Consider the following 19019-nt stretch of genomic DNA (forward strand, 5'->3'; position numbering starts at 1 on the left):
CGGGCTAGCAATCTGTGCTCGAGCATAGTTGGTCAGAAAAATAAATGTTTTTATTGAAATTTGACAACTTTGCTGATTTTACTCATTGGAGCTTTGCCCGGTAATAGGGGCTGCGGGGTGGCTGTAATGATGTGCTTGTTCATCTCAAAAGCCATCTTCTCTGTCATTCATCAGAAGCAGTGTCTTATCAGGCGCTCACGACCGGCCCTTGCAGAAGCAACATTGAGCGCCTCCCTCCCACGTTGTTGCTGCTCATCCTCCTCTTCATCCTCCTCTTCCGCCTCCTCCTCCTCCTCTCCCTCTTCCTCCTCCTGAGGTGGTCCACCAATCTCTGGTTTGCAATGGCTGGGCCCTCAGAATTGCAAGGTTGTGAAGCATGCAGCAATGAAAAGTGAGACTCGATAGGGGGAGTACTGCAGGGCTCCTCCAGAGTGGTCAAGACACCGGAACCATTGCTTCAAGACGCCGATCGTCTGATCAATGGGGTTCCTGGTGGCGCTATGGCTCTCATTGTATGCGAGCTCAGCAGGAGTGTTGGGGTTATGGAGCGGTGTCATCAGCCAGGTGCAGAATGGATAACCCTTGTCCCCAAGGAGCCAGCCATGAGGTTGATGCAGTGGTTGGAATAGCCATCAGTCTGGCGCAGGATAAAAGTATTGTGGCTGCTACCAGGATAGCTGGCATTGACGGCGAGGAGGCGCTGTCTGTGGTCACACACCAACTGCACATTTAAGGAGTGGAAGCCTTTGTGGTTGCGGAAAACCTCTGCATTTTCATAAGGAGCCTGCAATGTCACGTGGGTGCAGGCAATGGCGCCCTGAACCATGGGGAAGCCCACTATCCTAGTGAAGCCACATGCATGTTCATGCTGTTTGTCTCGGGTCATGGGGAATGAGATGTACTCCCTTCTCCTTTTGTAGAGAGCATTTGTGACCACCCGGATGCAACAATGGACAGCGAACTGGGAGATGTTCACAATATCCCCAGATGAAGCCTGGAAGGAGACGCTGCCTTAGAAATTGAGAGCCGCCGTCACCTTCACTGCCACTGACAGAGACGTCCTGGTCCTGAGCTGAGGCTGGAGCTCTGGCTGCAGGAGGTGGCAGAGCTCAGTGACCACCTCCTTGCTGAAGCGGAGCCTTCTAAAATACTGCTCCTCAGACAAATGAATGTAGGAGAACTGTTCCCGGAATACCCTGAGAGGGTAAGGTCACCTGTTCAGAGCCCTGTTGGCCCTCCTCCCTCTGGCCAAGTTTGCCACTCTCTCTCTCCGTCTCCGCTGCCGCCGAAGGTGAAGCTGGAGAACGACGGCTCAAGTTAGTACAGCCCCCATTAAATCTTCTAAATATGGTCGTAATAAAACTGACAGAAATGGGAACCTCAAAAGTCTTGCTGAGGAACAAAACTCTTTGTAGGACAGCGGTAAATGTCTCCGGACGTCTCTCTCCCTTGCTCAACCAGCGTATGCAGAATAATTTGCCGACAGGAAAAAGCAGGAAGCGCCGCCTTTCAATAGCACTCCCCCAGCTCCCAGCCAACTGCAAACCATTCCCCTCTACTTGTCGTTCCGAGTGGCAGGTGCTAAGGCAGGGGGCGAGAATCAATTTCCAGTCCGGGGTGCTACTGGGGCATTGCATGCTTCAATGACGTCACGATCTCCGGGCGCAGGAGATAATGGAAGTAGTGTTTAGCGCCACCGCAAACCGCCAGGTCAATTTTGCGGCAGCGCTAAATTTGCTGCACTTGGGCGGTAAGTCGTTAGTGCCCCATTAGAGCCCCCTGGAGGCGCTAACAGGAGATGCTAACCAGCCGAATTGTTCCCCATAGAGGTTAAAATGAGACAGAAAAAGGAGGCTTATGATAATTGTATGGTTCACGCTACAGTAGAGAACCAAGTTGAATATAGCAAGTACAGGAGATCATAAAAGGGAATAAGAGAGGCAAATAGAGAGTATGAGAATAGATTAACGGCTAACATAAAAGGGAACCCAAAAGGTAATACGATAGCAAAATACTGCGGATGCTAGAAATCCGAAATAACAACAGAAAATGCTGGAAAAACTCAGCAGGCCAGGCAACATCCGTGGAGAGAGAAATAGAGTTCGTCAGGACTGAGAAAAAACACAGGAAATGAAACAGATTAAAAGGCCAGTTTGGGGGGCTGGGAAATGGGGATGAAAGAACAAAAGAGAAGTGAAGAGACATTAAGAGGTATTCAAGATGAGACGAGATGGTGATAGGACTAGTAAAGAGACAAAAGATGGCTCTAGATGAAGTGTGAAATGCGCTGGCAGAATGAGAGACAGCTGCCATGTGGGAGAGAAAAAAAAGGGAAAGGACACAAAACAAAGGTCTGGATAAAAAATATATTAAAGTGTAATAGAGGCCGAGGTTATGATCTGAAATTGATTCCGGACGGCTGTAAAGTGCCTAATCGGAAGATGAGGTGCTGTTCCTCAAGCTTACGCAGGGTTTTCGTGGAACAATGCAAGAGCCCGAGGACGGTGAGGTCTGAGTGGGAATGGGACGGTGAATTAAAATGACAGGCGACCGGAAGCTCGGGGTCACCCTTACGGACTGAACAGAGGTGTTCTGCAATGCGGTCACCCAATCTGCGTTTGGTCTCCCCAATGTAGAGGAGACCGCATCGTGAGCAGCGAATACAGTATACTAGATTGCAAGAAGTACAAGTAAATCACTGTTTCACCTGGAAGGGGTGTTTGGGGCTCTGGACAGTGGGAAGGTGATGCGCCATCAATTACTCAAAAGACTGAGGTTAAGCGAGTAACAACCAGGCTTTTATTAACTAAAGAATGAAGGTCTAGTCTCGAGTGGTCGACCCGTCCAGAATACTAAGGGACTGGGAGGTAGTCACTTATATACCTGGAATAGTGGGAGGAGTCAGCCGAGGCATGTCCAGACCTGTACCTAGTGGAATACACATACACATACAGACAGGTATAACAGTGGTTTACCACAGAAGGGAAGAGGTATAAGGATAGGTATTGCATCTCCTGCGCTTGCACGGGAAGGTGCCTGGCGAAGGGGAAGGGGTGCTGGGGGTGATAGAGGAGTGGACTAGGGTGTCCGGAGGGCGTGATCCCTATGGAATGCTAAAATGTATCTTCCCCTCCCCTCCCCTCCCCTATCGTGGTTCCGGGAGGGAGGGGCAGGGGTGAGGGCAGAAGTGGGGGAGATAGAACGGACATGGTTGAGGGCCATGTCAACCATGTAGAGGGGAATCCTCGGTTGAGGAAAAAGGAAGACATGTCGGAAGCACTGGTGTGGAAGGTGGCATCGTCGGAGCAGATGCGGCGGAGATGGAGAAACTGGGAGAATGGAATAGAGTCCTTATAGGAGGCGGGCTGGGAGGAAGTGTACTCCAGGTAGCTGTGGGAGTCAGTGGGCTTGTAGTGAATGTTGGTCAATAACCTATCCCCAGAGATGGAGACGGAGAAGTTGAGGAAGGGAAGGGAAGAGTCGGAAATGGACCATGTGAACGTGAGGGAATGGTGGAAATTGGAGGCAAAGTGAATGAAATTGTCTAGTTCAGGGCGAGAGCAGGAAACGACACCGATACAGTCATCAATGTACCGGAAAAACAGGTGAGGGAGGGGACCCGAGTAGGACTGGAACGAAGAGTGTTCCACATATCCCACAAAAAGGCAGGCATAGCTAGGACCCATGCGGGTACCCATAGCAACACCTTTAATTTGGAGGAAATGAGTGGAGTCAAAGGAGAAGTTGTTCAATGTGAGAACTGTCGTATGTACCTTGAAGAAGGAACTATATTCTGCAGCCCCTGTATACTGCAGTACCAGTAGTGACCACCCCTGTATATAAGCCTGTGTAGTAACTTTGTATAGTAGTTCCAGTTTTGTCTCCATTCAGTAAACACCCGTTATAACCAACTTCTGCAGTCCGTGTCTCAATTACACACGGATGTTACATTGGCGACGAACAGATCCGAACTTACCTACAGTTCTGCACCACCTCACGGGGATCCATCCCTGAAGTGAAGTTGTTAGAGGTCGAGGCCAGAAGGAAGAAATCCAAAAAAAGAAAAAAAAACAAACAGAAGAAACGGGCGTCGACCGTGGGCAACCGCCCTCTGATTCATCGAATTCGAAGATTTGCAGGAGAGGCTGTCGAGAGTTGGGCTTGGTTCTCCAGTCTATGGTGTTCCAGCTAATCGGGCTGGTCGCAGGTAGTACACTGATCCTTCCTGGGCTGCGGTGGGCTAGAGCTCGATCGGGTGGCTTTTCAACGGGGCCGAGCAGCGTTGTCGGGAAGAGGAGAGAGAGAGAGAGGGTGGAGCACACAGGGCGTGGCCGGTGCTATGAAGCCGGGCAGCGTACAGACCCGAGAAGAGGGAGGAAAGTGTCCCATAGGGTCTGCTCTGACGACGGGAACAGTAATTAAAATAAAAGAAATTAGAAGTGCAGAAAGCTGCGAGGAGCTGCAGTTTGCCACGGGGACCGCGGAGAGCGGCGTTGGCAGCAGTGCAGGGGGAAGTGCGCGAAGACCATAGGGCGTCGCCATCAAGGCATAAAAACGTCAGCAACAGCGCTGGCAGCAGCGGAAAAGACAGAAAGCGCGGGAGGCGCCATCTTAATCCAGCGGGGAAGAAGGCAAAGCGCGGGAGGCGCCATTTTGTTCAATCGGGGAAGAAGGCAAAGCGCGGGAGGCGCCATCTTAGATCTCCAAGATGCCGAAGACTGGCAATATCACTGCCTTCGATAATGCAATATTAATAAATAGACATTCTTATTATGAACACAGCTAGCTTTTGCTAGACACTTTTATTGAGCACATATGGACTAGGTACAGTATCTGTAGTGGCATCCATCTTGACTGCTGCCTTGTGGGTAGCCTAGTGCCTCATGGGTAATGTAGTCTTAATATACATACAGCTGGGTAGTGTAGTCTTATATACATACGACTATATACAGCTCTACACAGCTCTACGGCTCCACCCAGTGTCCACTATAGAATGACATGTTATTGATCACTACATCCCCCTTTCTTTGAGGTTTAACAAAATCAATATCAATCAACTTTCAAGAAAACAATAAAGATAATGTCAGTAACACTTTTGTTAGTGCTCTATAAACATAAACATTTTCAAAACAGTTAACACATTTTCAAAGCTTTACATTGTACTCAAAGATTAAGTCTATCAGGCTTTTTTACTTCACGTGTGGATCTTCTCAACATGGGTAAGTCTGATGTGTCTTCATGAGATTGTTCTGGCAGTGAATGACAAGATGCAGTTGCGGCATTGTCATCAATCTGCTCTTGAATAGTCTCTTGTGTTTTTAGGAGGGAACGGCGGTTCCTCCTGAGAATCTGTCCTTCCTCAGTTCTAACAGTGTATGACCTTGGTCCTACTTCCTCAACAACTGTAGCTTTCCTGTTCCATGCATCTGGATCCTCAATCCTGACAACATCATCCCTTGTCAATGGTTTTAGAGTTTTGGATGACTTGTCATAGTATGATTTCTGTTTCAGCTTTAACAGTTGAAGTCTCTGTCTCAGTTCCTCACTTTGCTTTTCTTTTGCACAGCAGGGTAGTGTGGTGCACAACTTGCGACCCATTAGTAGTTCAGCAGGTGAAGAACCAAAGTCTAAAGGTGAGGCTCGGTAGCTCAGCAGGGCGAGATAAGGATCAGACTTGCTTTCTGTCGCTTTCTTCAGTAGCTGCTTGAGAACTTGAACACCTTTCTCTGCCTTTCCATTTGACTGAGCATACAAAGGACTGGATGTGATGTGCTGAAAGTTATAATGTGCTGCAAACTGTTGCCACTCCTTACAGTTGAAGCATGGACCATTGTTGCTAACGGCAATCCTGGGAATTCCATGTCTGGCGAAGATGGATTTCACATGCATTATGACACTGCTTGCTGTGGTGCTTGAGAGCAGCGCCATCTCAGGATAGTTAGAATAGTAGTCAATCACTATTAGATAGTCTTTACCATTTAAATGAAAAAGGTCCATACCAACCTTTTGCCATGGTGCTGTTGGTATGTCAGCTACTATCATTGGTTCCTTTGCTTGTTTGTTTTGGTGTTTCTGACATGTCTCACATTTGCCTATCATGTTCTCAATGTCCTTATTTATGCCAGGCCAATAAACAGTGTCTCTTGCTCTCCTTTTGCATTTTTCAATTCCGAGGTGTCCCTCATGAATCCTTTTGAGCATGTCTTGACATAGAGCCTGTGGAATGACTATTCTGTTCTGTTTTAGTAATAGTCCACTTGCGACACTCAATTCTGACCTTATGTGAAAATATTTTGGACAGGAACCTTTTGGCCAACCATGATGAATGTTCTCTATTACTGTTTGTAATACTGTATCTTTTACTGTTTCTTCTGCTATTTGCTTTGATTTTGTGTCTGACACGGGCAGCACAGCAGTGACCATACTCACATGAACATCCACGTCTTCTTCAGTAGAGCTCACATGACTCATTGTGGGTGCTCGGGATAGTGCATCTGCTAACACTATGTATTTGCCTGGTGTGTAGATCAGTTCAAAGTCATATCTTTGCAGCTTCATCATGAGTCGTTGAATCCTTGGAGACATCTCATTCAGGTTTTTTTTAATGATGGCAAGCAGAGGGCTGTGGTCTGTCTCAACTGTGAAGGTGGGAAGTCCATATATGTAGCCATGAAACTTTTCTAGTCCAACTACCAAGCCTAGACATTCCTTTTCAATCTGGGCGTATCGACACTCAGTATCAGTCATAGACCTGGAGGCATAGGCAGCAGGCTTCCAATCTTCACCCTCTGCTTGTAGCAAGACCGCACCTATGCCATCTTTTGATGCATCCGTTGACACTTTGATTCTTTTGGTTGGGTCAAAGAAGGTGAGTACAGGTGTGGTTGTCAGCACTGTTTTGAGGTTTATCCACTCTTGTTCATGTCTTTCTGTCCATGCGAACTCATTTGTTTTATGTAGCAGGTCTCGCAGACAGGCTGTCTTGGCTGACAAGTTAGGAATGAACTTTCCAATGAAGTTTATCATCCCCATGATGCATAGCTCTCCTTTTTTGTCAGTGGGTCGGGGCATTTTGAGTATGGCGTTTACTTTTTCCATACCTGGCTCTATTCCTTTACCAGATAGATTATCTCCTAGGAAAGTGACTTCCTGGACACCAAACTGACACTTGGCTTTGTTGAGCTTCAATCCATTCCGGCGTATGCTCTGTAGCACTTTAGTCAGTCTCTCATTGTGTTCTTTCAGTGTGGAGCCCCAGATGATGATGTCATCAACATAGACCCGAACTCCTTCCAGACCTTCAATTATGTGTTCCATCGCTCTATGAAAGATTTCAGATGCAGATATTATCCCGAAAGGCATTCTGAGGAAACAATACCTGCCAAATGGTGTGTTGAAGGTACAGTATTTGGTGCTCTCTTCATCCAGTTTTAGTTGCCAAAATCCTTGTGAGGCATCGAGCTTTGTGAAGTATCTGGCACCTGACATTTCACTGGTGATTTCTTCTCGCTTGGGAATCTGGTAGTGTTCACGTTTTATGTTTGCATTTAAGTCCTTTGGATCCATGCATATTCTTAGATCATTGTTCTTTTTCTTTACACATACCATGGAGTTAACCCAGTCTGTTGGCTCTTCGACTTTCCTGATGACTCCTAGTGTGGTCATTCTGTCCAGTTCTTTCTTGAGCCGGTCACACAGGGGTGCTGGAACTCTTCGTGGAGCATGTACCACTGGCTGAGCATCCTCCTTTAGCTGGATCTTGTAAGTGAATGGTAGAACTCCAAATCCTTTGAACACATCCTGGAAATTATTCACTACAGAATCCACCGAGTCATCTGGTCTGCTTATGGCACAGTTTATATGGTAGACTCTCTTGACCAGTTCTAAGTCCTCACAAGCTTTGTCACCCAGTAGTGAATCAAGTCTTTCAGCCACAACAGAAAACATGAGATGATGCACTTTGTCTTTGACTGTCACTTTAAGTCTGCATATACCTAAGCTATCTATTTTCTGTCCATTATAGTCCTTCAGTAGTCCTGACTTTTTCTGTATTTTGGGCTTTTCTTTCATATTGTTAATGTCACTCATACTGATTAAGTTTGCTTTTGCCCCAGTGTCTAGTTTCAAGGTAACTAATGCTCCATTTACCTGCAGTGGGATCATCCATTTGTCCTCTTTTACTGTATTAACTTTATGTTCAGCATTGTCCATTTCTGAGGGCTGCACATTTTCTGTATCCTTTTTGATATTGTCACATGACACCATTCCTACAAAAAATGTCTCACTTAAATCAGTGTCCTCAATTACATTAACTCATTGCCCTTTCTTAGTTTGTACTTTTGAAAAGTATTGTTTGGCAAAGTGATTCTTTCCATTACACTTTGTGCACATTTTTCCAAACGCTGGGCATTGTCTTAACTGGTGTTTGTAACCACAGCATTTACAATTAAAAATTTCATCCTCCGATTGCTTTTCATTTCTGTTCTGCCCACGTTTCTTCCCCTTGTAGGACACAGCATCGACAGCAGCATTATCACTCATTAGAATCACATCATTATTGATTTCACTGAAAGTCTTCGCGTGCTTTCGAGCTAGCTCGCTGGCTTGGCATATTTTCACCGCATTTTCCAAATTTAGTTCGGTTTCTTTTAACAGACGTTCCCTGACTTTTTTTATCATGAATACCAAACACAATCTGGTCACGAATCATGGATGCTTTGAGCTCAGAGAAATTACATGTCTGTGCTTTCAGTTTCAGATCAGTTATAAAGCTATCAAAAGTCTCATTTTGCTGCTGTGTCCGAGAACAGAAGATGTATCTTTCATAGGTCTCATTCTTTTTGGGAGAGCAATGTGCATCAATTTTTTTTAGCACATCTTCTAATTTTTCTCTGTTCTCCTCTGGATTAAATACAAATGTATTAAATACCTCTATCACCTGTGGGCCTGCAACCGTAAGCAGCAACGCTATCTTCCTTGCGTCTGGCTTCGTACCGAATCTGATGGCTGCAATGTAGAGTTCGAATTGTTGTTTAAGAGTCTGCCAATTGTAGTTGATATTTACTGTGAGTTTCAAATGCTCTGGTGGCTTCAAATTCTCCATGTCGCTTTTCACAATTTTCAGCAGATCTTCACCATCCTGGTACCTGAAATAAAGAATAGATTTGCCTTTCTAATCTAGGCTTTATTAACTTTAAAAATCCAGTAGCACATCTTTCAACACCAGTCTCCAACCATGACTGGAGAGAACTGAATTTAAGATGGCCACCACAAATCACCTGACATCCACTACCAATGAGTTTACAGCATATATCTCATGGTAGAAACAAACAACCAATTACAATACTTCTTACTAACACAGAGAACAACCACCCCATTCACCAATCACAATACTTCTTATTAAACATAGGAAATAATCACCACATTCACCCCTCCTTTTAAAACATGCTCCAACCTAAAACAACCTTTACAATTTATAATTAATTTATTTACAACTAAAATACAAATATAATATTTCAACAATTTTAAAACATTACTATCAATTTAAAAGTCCATTTTCAATTGGTCGACCGGATATCTTGTTCGTGTCGACCTTCTTAACCTTGGTGAAATTCCTTGCCCTCCCACGCCTGGAGACACCGAAGTATCTTCTGCAGGAAGGCTATCCATATCCCGATTATTAACGGTTTCTGGATTGGAAATCCCATCAGGAAGTAAACTAGGACGGTCATGAACATCCATCAAAGGCTGACTAATAGAAGTATAATTATCTGCAGTAGGATTGGAAATATTCGTAGTATCTATAACAACATCCACATTATCTGAATCGTGACTATTATTAGTATCCTCAGAAGAGGGCTGGCCACCACAAGGAGCCAAATCTTTAATTGAAACAGTACTTTCTTTCCCATCTTGGAATCGAATATGAGCATATTGGGAATTTGCCTCCAACAGCTCCACCTCCTCCACTAAAGGATCATATTTTGACAATCTAACATGGCGTCGAAGCAGCACAGGTCCCTGCATAGTAAGCCATGAAGGTACCGAATATCCCGTAGTAGATCTCCGTGGGTAATTAAAGAGCCTTTCATGGGGGGTCACATTAGTAGCCGTTGAAAGCAATGATCTAATGGAATGCAGGGCATCAGGCAGTACCATTTCCCACTGTGTATTCTTAAGGTTCCGGGATGTCAAAGCCAACATAACTGCCTTCCAGATCACCCCATTGTATCGTTCGCACTATCCATTACCCTGGGGGTTATACAGGGTAGTTCTACTAGTAGAAATTCCCCGACTCTGAAGGTATTCCTTCAACTGGGAAGACATAAAAGAACTTCCCTGATCCGAATGGATATACGCAGGCATCCCAAAGATGACAAAAAGTTGAGTCAGACATTTGATAACTGTAGCAGCTGATACATCTGCGCAAGGAAAAGCAAAAGGAAACCTTGAAAACTCATCCACAACAGTAAATATGTATCGATTTTGAGTCATTGAAGGAAGAGGCCCCTTAAAATCAACGCTCAGATGTTCAAAAGGAGAAGTAGCCTTTATAAGATGAGCTCGTTGAGGCTTAAAGAAATTCGGTTTACACCGAGCACTGATAGAACATGATGAAGTCATCCGCTTGACATCTTCAACTGAAAAGGGCAAATTCTTACTGCGTACGAAGTGTATCATCCTCGTAACCCCAGGATGACATAAGGCATTGTGAAGATTAATAAACGTATCTCCATGAATCACAGAACAATAAGCCCTCGACAGTGCATCAGCAGCAACATTATCCTTCCCCGGACGATAAACTATATCAAAATGGTAACATGCCAACTCAATCCTCCACCTCATTATTTTATCATTTTTGATCTTTCCAAAATGTTTAACATCAAACATAAAGGACACAGATTTTTGATCGGTTACCAACGTGAAATGTCGCCCCGATAAATAATGTCTCCATTTACGCAGTGCTTCTACTATTGCATATGCCTCTTTTTCTATTGAAGAATGTCTTTTTCACTATTGTTCAAGGTACGTGAGAAAAAGGCCACAGGTCTTCCATTCTGGTTCAGAGTAGCCCCAATTGCAAAATCAGAAGCATCCGTCTCAATCACAAAGGGAACCTGCTCATCAATAGAATGCACAACTGCTCCTAAGATATCCTTTTTAAAATTATCAAAACATGTCCTGGCCTCCCATGATAGAGGATATGTCGTAACCTGAAAAAGGGGCCGGATCTTCTGCGAAAAGTTTGCAATCCAATTAGAATAGTAAGAAAACAGTCCAACAACTCGTTGCAAAGCCTTAGATTTAGTAGGATAAGGTAAATCAATCAATGGTCGCAAACGTTCTGGATCTGGTTTAATCTTATTTCCCGAGATAATATACCCCAGTAGACTTACCTCAGTAGTCGAAAAGATACACTTCTCTTTATTAAAAGTTAAACCAACTTTTTCCGCAGCTTGAAGGAATCTTTCTAAATTAGAATCATGCTCCACCCTTGATTTACCACACACCGTGATATCATCTAAATATGAAAAGGTGTCAGAGAGAGAGTTATCACTTATAAAAGCATCCATTGCCCGTTGAAAACAAGCAACACCATTAGTAACACCAAATGGTATTCGGCAAAACTGATACAGCTTTCCACCAGCCTCAAAGGCTGTATATGGTTGATCCCTCTTAACAATAGGAATCTGATGATAAGCACTCTTTAAATCAATAGTGCTAAAAAACTTATACTAAGATACTTTGTTGATAAGCTCATCAATCTTAGGCAAAGGGTATGCATCTAATTGAGTATACCTATTAATAGTTTGAGAGTAGTCTATCACCATTCGTTTCCTATGTCTCTCGTTAGTGGTGACAACTACCTGAGCCCGCCAAGGCGAACAACTAGGTTCAATGATTCCTTCCAATAAAAGACGTTGGACTTCAGAATTAATAAATTCTCTATCCTGACTGCTATACCTTCTTGACTTGGTAGCAATTGGCTTACAATCCGGCATCAAATTGGAAAAAAGTGATAATGGGGAAATGGATAAAGAAGTTAATCCACAAATGGATAAGGGTGGCTTAGTCCCTCCAAACGAAAGACTGAGAGACTCGTGTAATTTAAGCACATCATGACCAATCAAAATATCCGCACAAAGATTAGGCAAAACAGATAGGTGTATATCAGTATACGTATTACCTAGAAGAATCATTTTCACAAGGCAACAACCAGCTACTTGTGAAGTAAGGGTCGTCTGAGCCATACACACCTGATAAGTAACAGGCAAGATTTTCAAACACTTTTCCTTCGCAAACTGAAGACTTATAAAACTCTCGGTACTGCCCATATCTATGAGAGCCTTCACTTCTAACCCATTAACTTGGGCCATAACTATAGCTTTGTTTAGGCCATGAGCAAATGCAGCAGAAATTGATGCAGTAAACGCCCTCTCTACAGGTTGAATAGTTGCAGAAGAGGAGGTAATTGAACCTAATGATTTATAAACACGTGCATAATGACCTCTCTTTCCACATTTACTACACACAGCCTCCTGGGCAGGACACTTCAAACGAGGATGCCGGACGTTCCCACAAAAATAACACTTCTGAATCCTAGAGGCAACAGCCGCCGAAGTAGAAACTGTTTCAGAATCTAGTAAACCACTCCCATTAAGTCCACCTAATTCTTTTTCGTCCGGAACTGCCGAAACCACAGTCGCAGGTCGATTAGAAAGAGCATAAGAATCCGAACTTCTCTGAGCCATATCCAATGTAGAAGCTTGCTCAAAAGCACTCTTGAGATCCAAAGTCTTATTTTCTAACAACCGCTGATGAATTGATCTAGACAGTAGTCCATTAATAAAAGCATCCCGTACCGATTCTTCCTTATATTCTTCGGCCGTCACGGCTTTATAATTACAGTTAGCACTAAGGTGCCGAAGTGCTTGTAAATAAGTATCCAAAGATTCTCCCACCTGCTGCTTATGGGCAGATAGAAGATAACGTGCAAATACCTCATTCTTTGGTTTAACAAAAATCTTCTCCAATGTAGAAATAGCCAATTCGTAAGTTTTACAGTCCAAAATATACTTATACACATCCGGAACAATGTAGTTGATCAGCATATTCAGCTTATTCAGAGACTCTTGTTCCAACACACCCAAAAAGTTTGTAAATGTACAATACCAATGTTTCCATTTATCATCCACTCCTGCAGAATTAGGGTCAGCATTGAATCGTTCTGGTTGAAGATATCGCTCCATTCTGATAAAAAGTTAATAAATTGAAATAAAGAATAGATTTGCCTTTCTAATCTAGGCTTTATTAACTTTAAAAATCCAGTAGCACATCTTTCAACACCAGTCTCCAACCAGGACAGGAGAGAACTGAATTTAAGATTGCCACCACAAATCACCTGACATCCACTACCAATGAGTTTACAGCATATATCTCATGGTAGAAACAAACAACCAATTACAATACTTCTTACTAACACAGAGAACAACCACCCCATTCACCAATCACAATACTTCTTATTAAACATAGGAAATAATCACCACAGTACCATCTTATGTTCATTAATAAATAGACATTCTTATTATGAACACAGCTAGCTTTTGCTAGACACTTTTATTGAGCACATGTGGACTAGGTACAGTATCTGTAGAGGCATCCATCTTATCTGCTGCCTTGTGGGTAGCCTAGTGCCTCATGGGTAATGTAGTCTTAATATACATACAGCTGGGTAGTGTAGTCTTATATACATACGGCTATATACAGCTCTACACAGCTCTATGGCTCCACCTAGTGTCCACTATAGAATGACATGTTATTGATCATTACAACGTATGTGGAAAGAGTCGAAGTATATTGCAAGGCAAATGAAGTAGCCGATGAGAAAAAGGCATCTGTACTGCTAAACTTAATGGGCGCAAGAACGTACGGCATATTGCGGAAACTGATCACTCCAGTCAAACCGATGGAGAAGAGTTTTAATGAAATTGTTGATATCCTACAGGAACACTTAAATCCTACACCGCTGCTGATAGCAGAAAGATTTAAATTCCACAAGAGAAATCAGCATAAAGATGAGAGCAATGCTGATTACCTTATGGAACTAGGCAAGCTATCAAAGCACTGCCAGTTCGGAGCAGGACTGGCAGATACCCTACGGGACAAATTTGTCTGTGGACTCCTGAGTGAAGGAACCCAGCAGAGGTTACTCTCAGAGAAAGAGCTGACGCTAGATAAGGCTTTCAGCGTGGCAGTATCATACGAAGCAGCAGCAAGGGGAGCTGCGGAAATACAGCAAAAGCCACAGGAATACGGCACCCATGAAATGACACGGGGATTTGAAAAATGTTATCGCTGCGGCAGAACAACCCATGACCAGAAGGACTGCTGGTCCAAGGACAAAACATGCAGGCAATGCGGAAAGATGGGACACATTGCACGAGGTTGCAGGTCCGGGAAGAAGACTAACGACAACAAAAAGACTACTAAGGAAAAGTACAGGAAAGTACAAACGATGACGGACAGTAGTTCCGAAGACCAGAAGAGCGATAGTGAATCCGGGAACAAGAGACTAAGCTGTCTCAAACTACACAACGTAATCACAAAAGAGGATCACCGATAGCAGGGTTTCAAGTCAAAATGGAATTGGATACAGGATCAGCCCTGACCGTCATGAATCGACGAGACTACAAGCGGCTATTCTCACACATACCCTTGAAAGACACATCCATTGTCTTGAAGACATATACGGGGCAGAAAGTATACCCCAGATGGAAAATAAGGGTGCCTGTTGAATACAACGGCTAGGAAATACAGAAATTGTATCTGTACATACTGCAAGATGGTGGACCACCGTTATTGGGACGTGAATGGATCAGAAAGATAAGTTTAGACTGGCACTCCATTCAGGCACTGACTGTGGCTGGTAAAAAGGATGACGGCGTCACACCTGGATGATTTTCAAAAATCTTGGCTAACGCTAAAGAGGTATTTCAACAAGAACTGGGAACTCTTAAAGGCGTAACCACCTCGATAAAAATAGAAGAGAATGCAATTCCCAAGTTTTTCAAAGCAAGACCGGTACCGTATGCAATTCGCCCAGCCGTCGAGGCAGAGCTGGAGAATCTGGAGAATGCAGGCGTGTTATCTAAGGTAGACTGGAGTGAGTGGGCGACACCCATCGTTCCTGTCATGAAGAAAACGTTAAACAATAAGTCTGAGGAGCCAAGGAAGGTTCGCATCTGTGGGGACTTCAAGGTGACTGTGAACCCAGTCCTTCACACAGTACAGTATCCTCTTCCGAGGATAGAAGATATTTTTGCCTCACCATCTGGAGGGAAACGTTTTACAAAAATTGACCTAGCGCAAGCATATTTGCAGATGGAGGTTGAAGAATCCTCTAGGAAATATCTCACGATAAACACCCACAAAGGTCTTTACCAGTATAATCGACTGGTATTCGGAGTTGCATCAGCTCCGGCTATATGGCAAAGAGCGATGGAACAAGTCCTGCAAGGGATTCCGGGGACTCAGTGTTACTTGGACGACATCCTAGTGACAGGTGAAAATGACAATGAACACCTTGCCAACCTAGAGCAGGTCCTCACTAGACTAAGAGAACATGGGCTATGAGCCAATCGCCCCAAGTGCGAGTTTTTTCAGAAACAAATATCGTATTGTGGCCATGTGATTGATGAAGAGGGGTTACATAAGTCCCCTGACAAAATTGAAGCAGTAGTTAAGGCTCCAGTGCCTGAAAATGTGTCGCAACTGAGGTCATTCCTCGGATTGGTGAATTACTACCATAAGTTTTTGCCGAATTTGTCCACAATTCTGCACCCACTGAACGCCCTGCTACAAACTGGAGTAGCATGGAAATGGAGCGATGAATGTAAGCGGGCCTTTCAGAAGTGTAAAGGCCTGATCACTTCAAGAGAAGTATTGGCTCACTACAACCCATCACTACCGATAAGACTGGCGTGTGATGCGTCTCCCTACGGCGTTGGAGCGGTACTGTCACATAAATCCCTTGATGGTTCAGAGAGGCCGATAGCTTTTGCGTCACGCTCGTTAACTGCAGCCGAGCGTAACTACACCCAGATTGACAGAGAGGCCCTCAGCCTGGTGTGGGGGGTGAAGAAGTTCAATCACTACCTGCATGGACAGAAATTTACTCTACTAACTGATCATCAACCGCTTGTCTCCATTTTCAACCCTAAGAAGGGCGTCCCGATAATGACAGCACAACAGCTACAGAGGTGGTCCCTTTTCCTAGGGGCACACCAATATGACATCGAGTACAAAGGAACTAAACAGCATGGGAATGCTGATGGATTGCCGCGCCTACCGTTGCCGACGGTGGAAGAAGCACCTGCAGTGGATCTTGTGGAGATATTCCACTCGACCATAGTCGAATGTCTACCTGTGACGAATGCAAACATAGAAAAGGAAACACAAAATGACCCGACACTCTCCAGGGTCTATGATTTAACGGTGAAGGGATGGCCAGCACATGGCGAACCACTGTTGCCAGCATTCTCGCCGAGAAGAGAACAGCTGTCAGTGTGCCGAGGAACCTTGATGTGTGGATCCAGAGTAGTAATTCCACCCAAATTGAAGGATAGAGTGCTCAATGAGCTTCATGAGGGTCATCTGGGAGGGGTAAAAATGAAGAACTTAGCCAGAGCGTTTGTGTGGTGGCCGGGAATCGATAGAGAAATCGAAGAGATGACCAAGCGCTGTACAGGATGCCAGAAGGTCCAAAACGCCCCACCACAAGCCCCTCTACATCCATGGGAGTGGCCCTCATCTCCATGGCAAAGGGTACACATTGATTTTGCTGGTCCATTTATGGACTCGATGTTTTTAGTTGCGGTGGATGCACATTCAAAGTGGCCAGAGGTAATAAAAATGTCCTCAACCACCACAGAAAAAACGATCACAGTCTTATGAACCATATTCACCAGAAATGGGCTGCCTGAACAGATTTGCTCTGACAATGGACCACAGTTTGTGTCTGAAGAGTTCCGGAGGTTCTTAAAGAACAATGGTGTTAAGCATTACACATCCGCCCCATATCATCCAGCCACCAATGGATTGGCTGAGAGGTTCATTCAAACATTTAAGAAGGCTATCAAGGTAACACAAGGTGGATAACTTCTTGTTTGCCTACTGGAATGCGACACATGCGGTTACCAACTAAACTCCAGCCATGATCTTCAATCGAAGACTAAGATGCCGCTTGGATTTGGTTAAGCTAAACATCAGAAGAGATGTGGAGAACAGGCAGTTTCAGAATATGAATGAAAGGCCAACCAGGAGTTTCAAGATAGGTCAACCAGTTTTGGCCCGGGACTACCGCACAGAGAAATGGCAGCCAGGAACGATCTGCACACGGCAAGGACCTCTAATGTATACCGTGGACGTTGGAGAGAGCATTGTAAGACGCCATGCTGACCAGATTCTAGAGTCACTGGAAAACGTCAAATCTACACCACGATCCTATACACCTGGTGATGAAACCGAAGTACCAATTGCATCTACCTCAGAATCGGTGATATTGGAAGCAGACGAACCAAACAACGACGTTGATCCCGAATCAACTTTGCCAGAAGAACCTGATACCCCAAAGAGGCGTTATCCGGACAGGATCAGGAAGCCTCCTCAAAGACTGAATCTATATTGATTAACTTCAGCTAATGTATATAGCAACTGTAATTGTAAATATGTTATTTAATTATTAATCAAATGTTATGTACTGTTTAGCTAAAAGGGGAGGAATTGTAGTGTATGTACCTTGAAGAAGGAACTATATTCTGCAGCCCCCGTATACTGCAGTACCAGTAGTGACCACCCCTGTATATAAGTCTGTGTAGTGACTTTGTATAGTAGTTCCAGTTTTGTCTCCATTCAGTAAACACCTGTTATAACCAACTTCTGCAGTCCGTGTCTCAATTACACACGGACGTTACAAGAACAAGTTCAGCCAGGTGGAGGAGGGTGATGGTGGATGGGGACTGGTTGGGCCTCTGTTCAAGGAAGAAGCAGAGCACCCTCAGGCCATCCTGGTGGGGGATGGAGGTGTAGAGGGATTGTACGTCCATGGTGAAAAGGAGGCGGTTGGGGCCAGGAAACTGGATACTGTTAAAGTGGCGGAGGGCATCAGAAGAGTTGCGGATGTAGGTGGGAAGAGACTGGACAAGGGGAAAAAGATAGTCGAGATAGGAAGAGATAAGTTCCATGGAGCAGGAACAGGCAGAAACGATGGGTCTACAAGGGCAGTCCTGTTTGTGGATCTTGGGAAGGAGGTAGAAGCGGGCTGTGCGGGGTTGGGGAACTATGAGGTTGGTGGCAGCAGGGGGAAGATCTCCAGAGGAGGTGAAGTCAGTGACAGTCTTGGAAACGGTGGTTTGATGTTCGGTAGTGGGGTCATGGTCCAGGTGAAGGTAGGAGGAGGTGTTGGAGAGTTGGCGTTCAGCTTAACATAGAAGATAGGAGCAGGAGTAGGCCATTCGGCCCCTCGAGCCTGCTCCGCCATTCAATGCGATCATGGCTGATCATCCAAATTCAGTACCTTGTCCCTGCTTTCTCCCCATATCCCTCGATCCCTTTAGCCTTAAGAAATATATCCAACTCCTCCTTGAATATATTTAATGAATTGGCCTCTACTGCCTTCTGTGGTAGAGAATTCCATAAGTTCACCACTCTCTGGGTGAAGAAATTCCTCCTCATTTCTGTCCTAAATGGCTTACCCCTTATCCTTAGACTGTGACCCTTGGTTCTGGACTCCCTGGCCATTGGGAACATCCTTCCTGCATCTAGTCTGTCCAGTCCTGTCAGAATTTTATAAGTTTCAATGAGATCCCCTCTCATTCTTCTAAACTCCAGCCAGTATAAGCCCAATCGACCCAATTTCTCCTCATACGTCATTCCTGCCATCCCAGGTATCAGCCTGGTGAATCTTCGCTGAACTCCCTCCATGGCAAGAACATCCTTCCTCAGATAAGGCGACCAAAACT

Source organism: Somniosus microcephalus, chromosome 3, assembly GCF_052327205.1.
Source record: "Somniosus microcephalus isolate GS21.2 chromosome 3, FLI_Smic_1.0, whole genome shotgun sequence".
Lineage (NCBI taxonomy): Eukaryota > Metazoa > Chordata > Chondrichthyes > Squaliformes > Somniosidae > Somniosus > Somniosus microcephalus.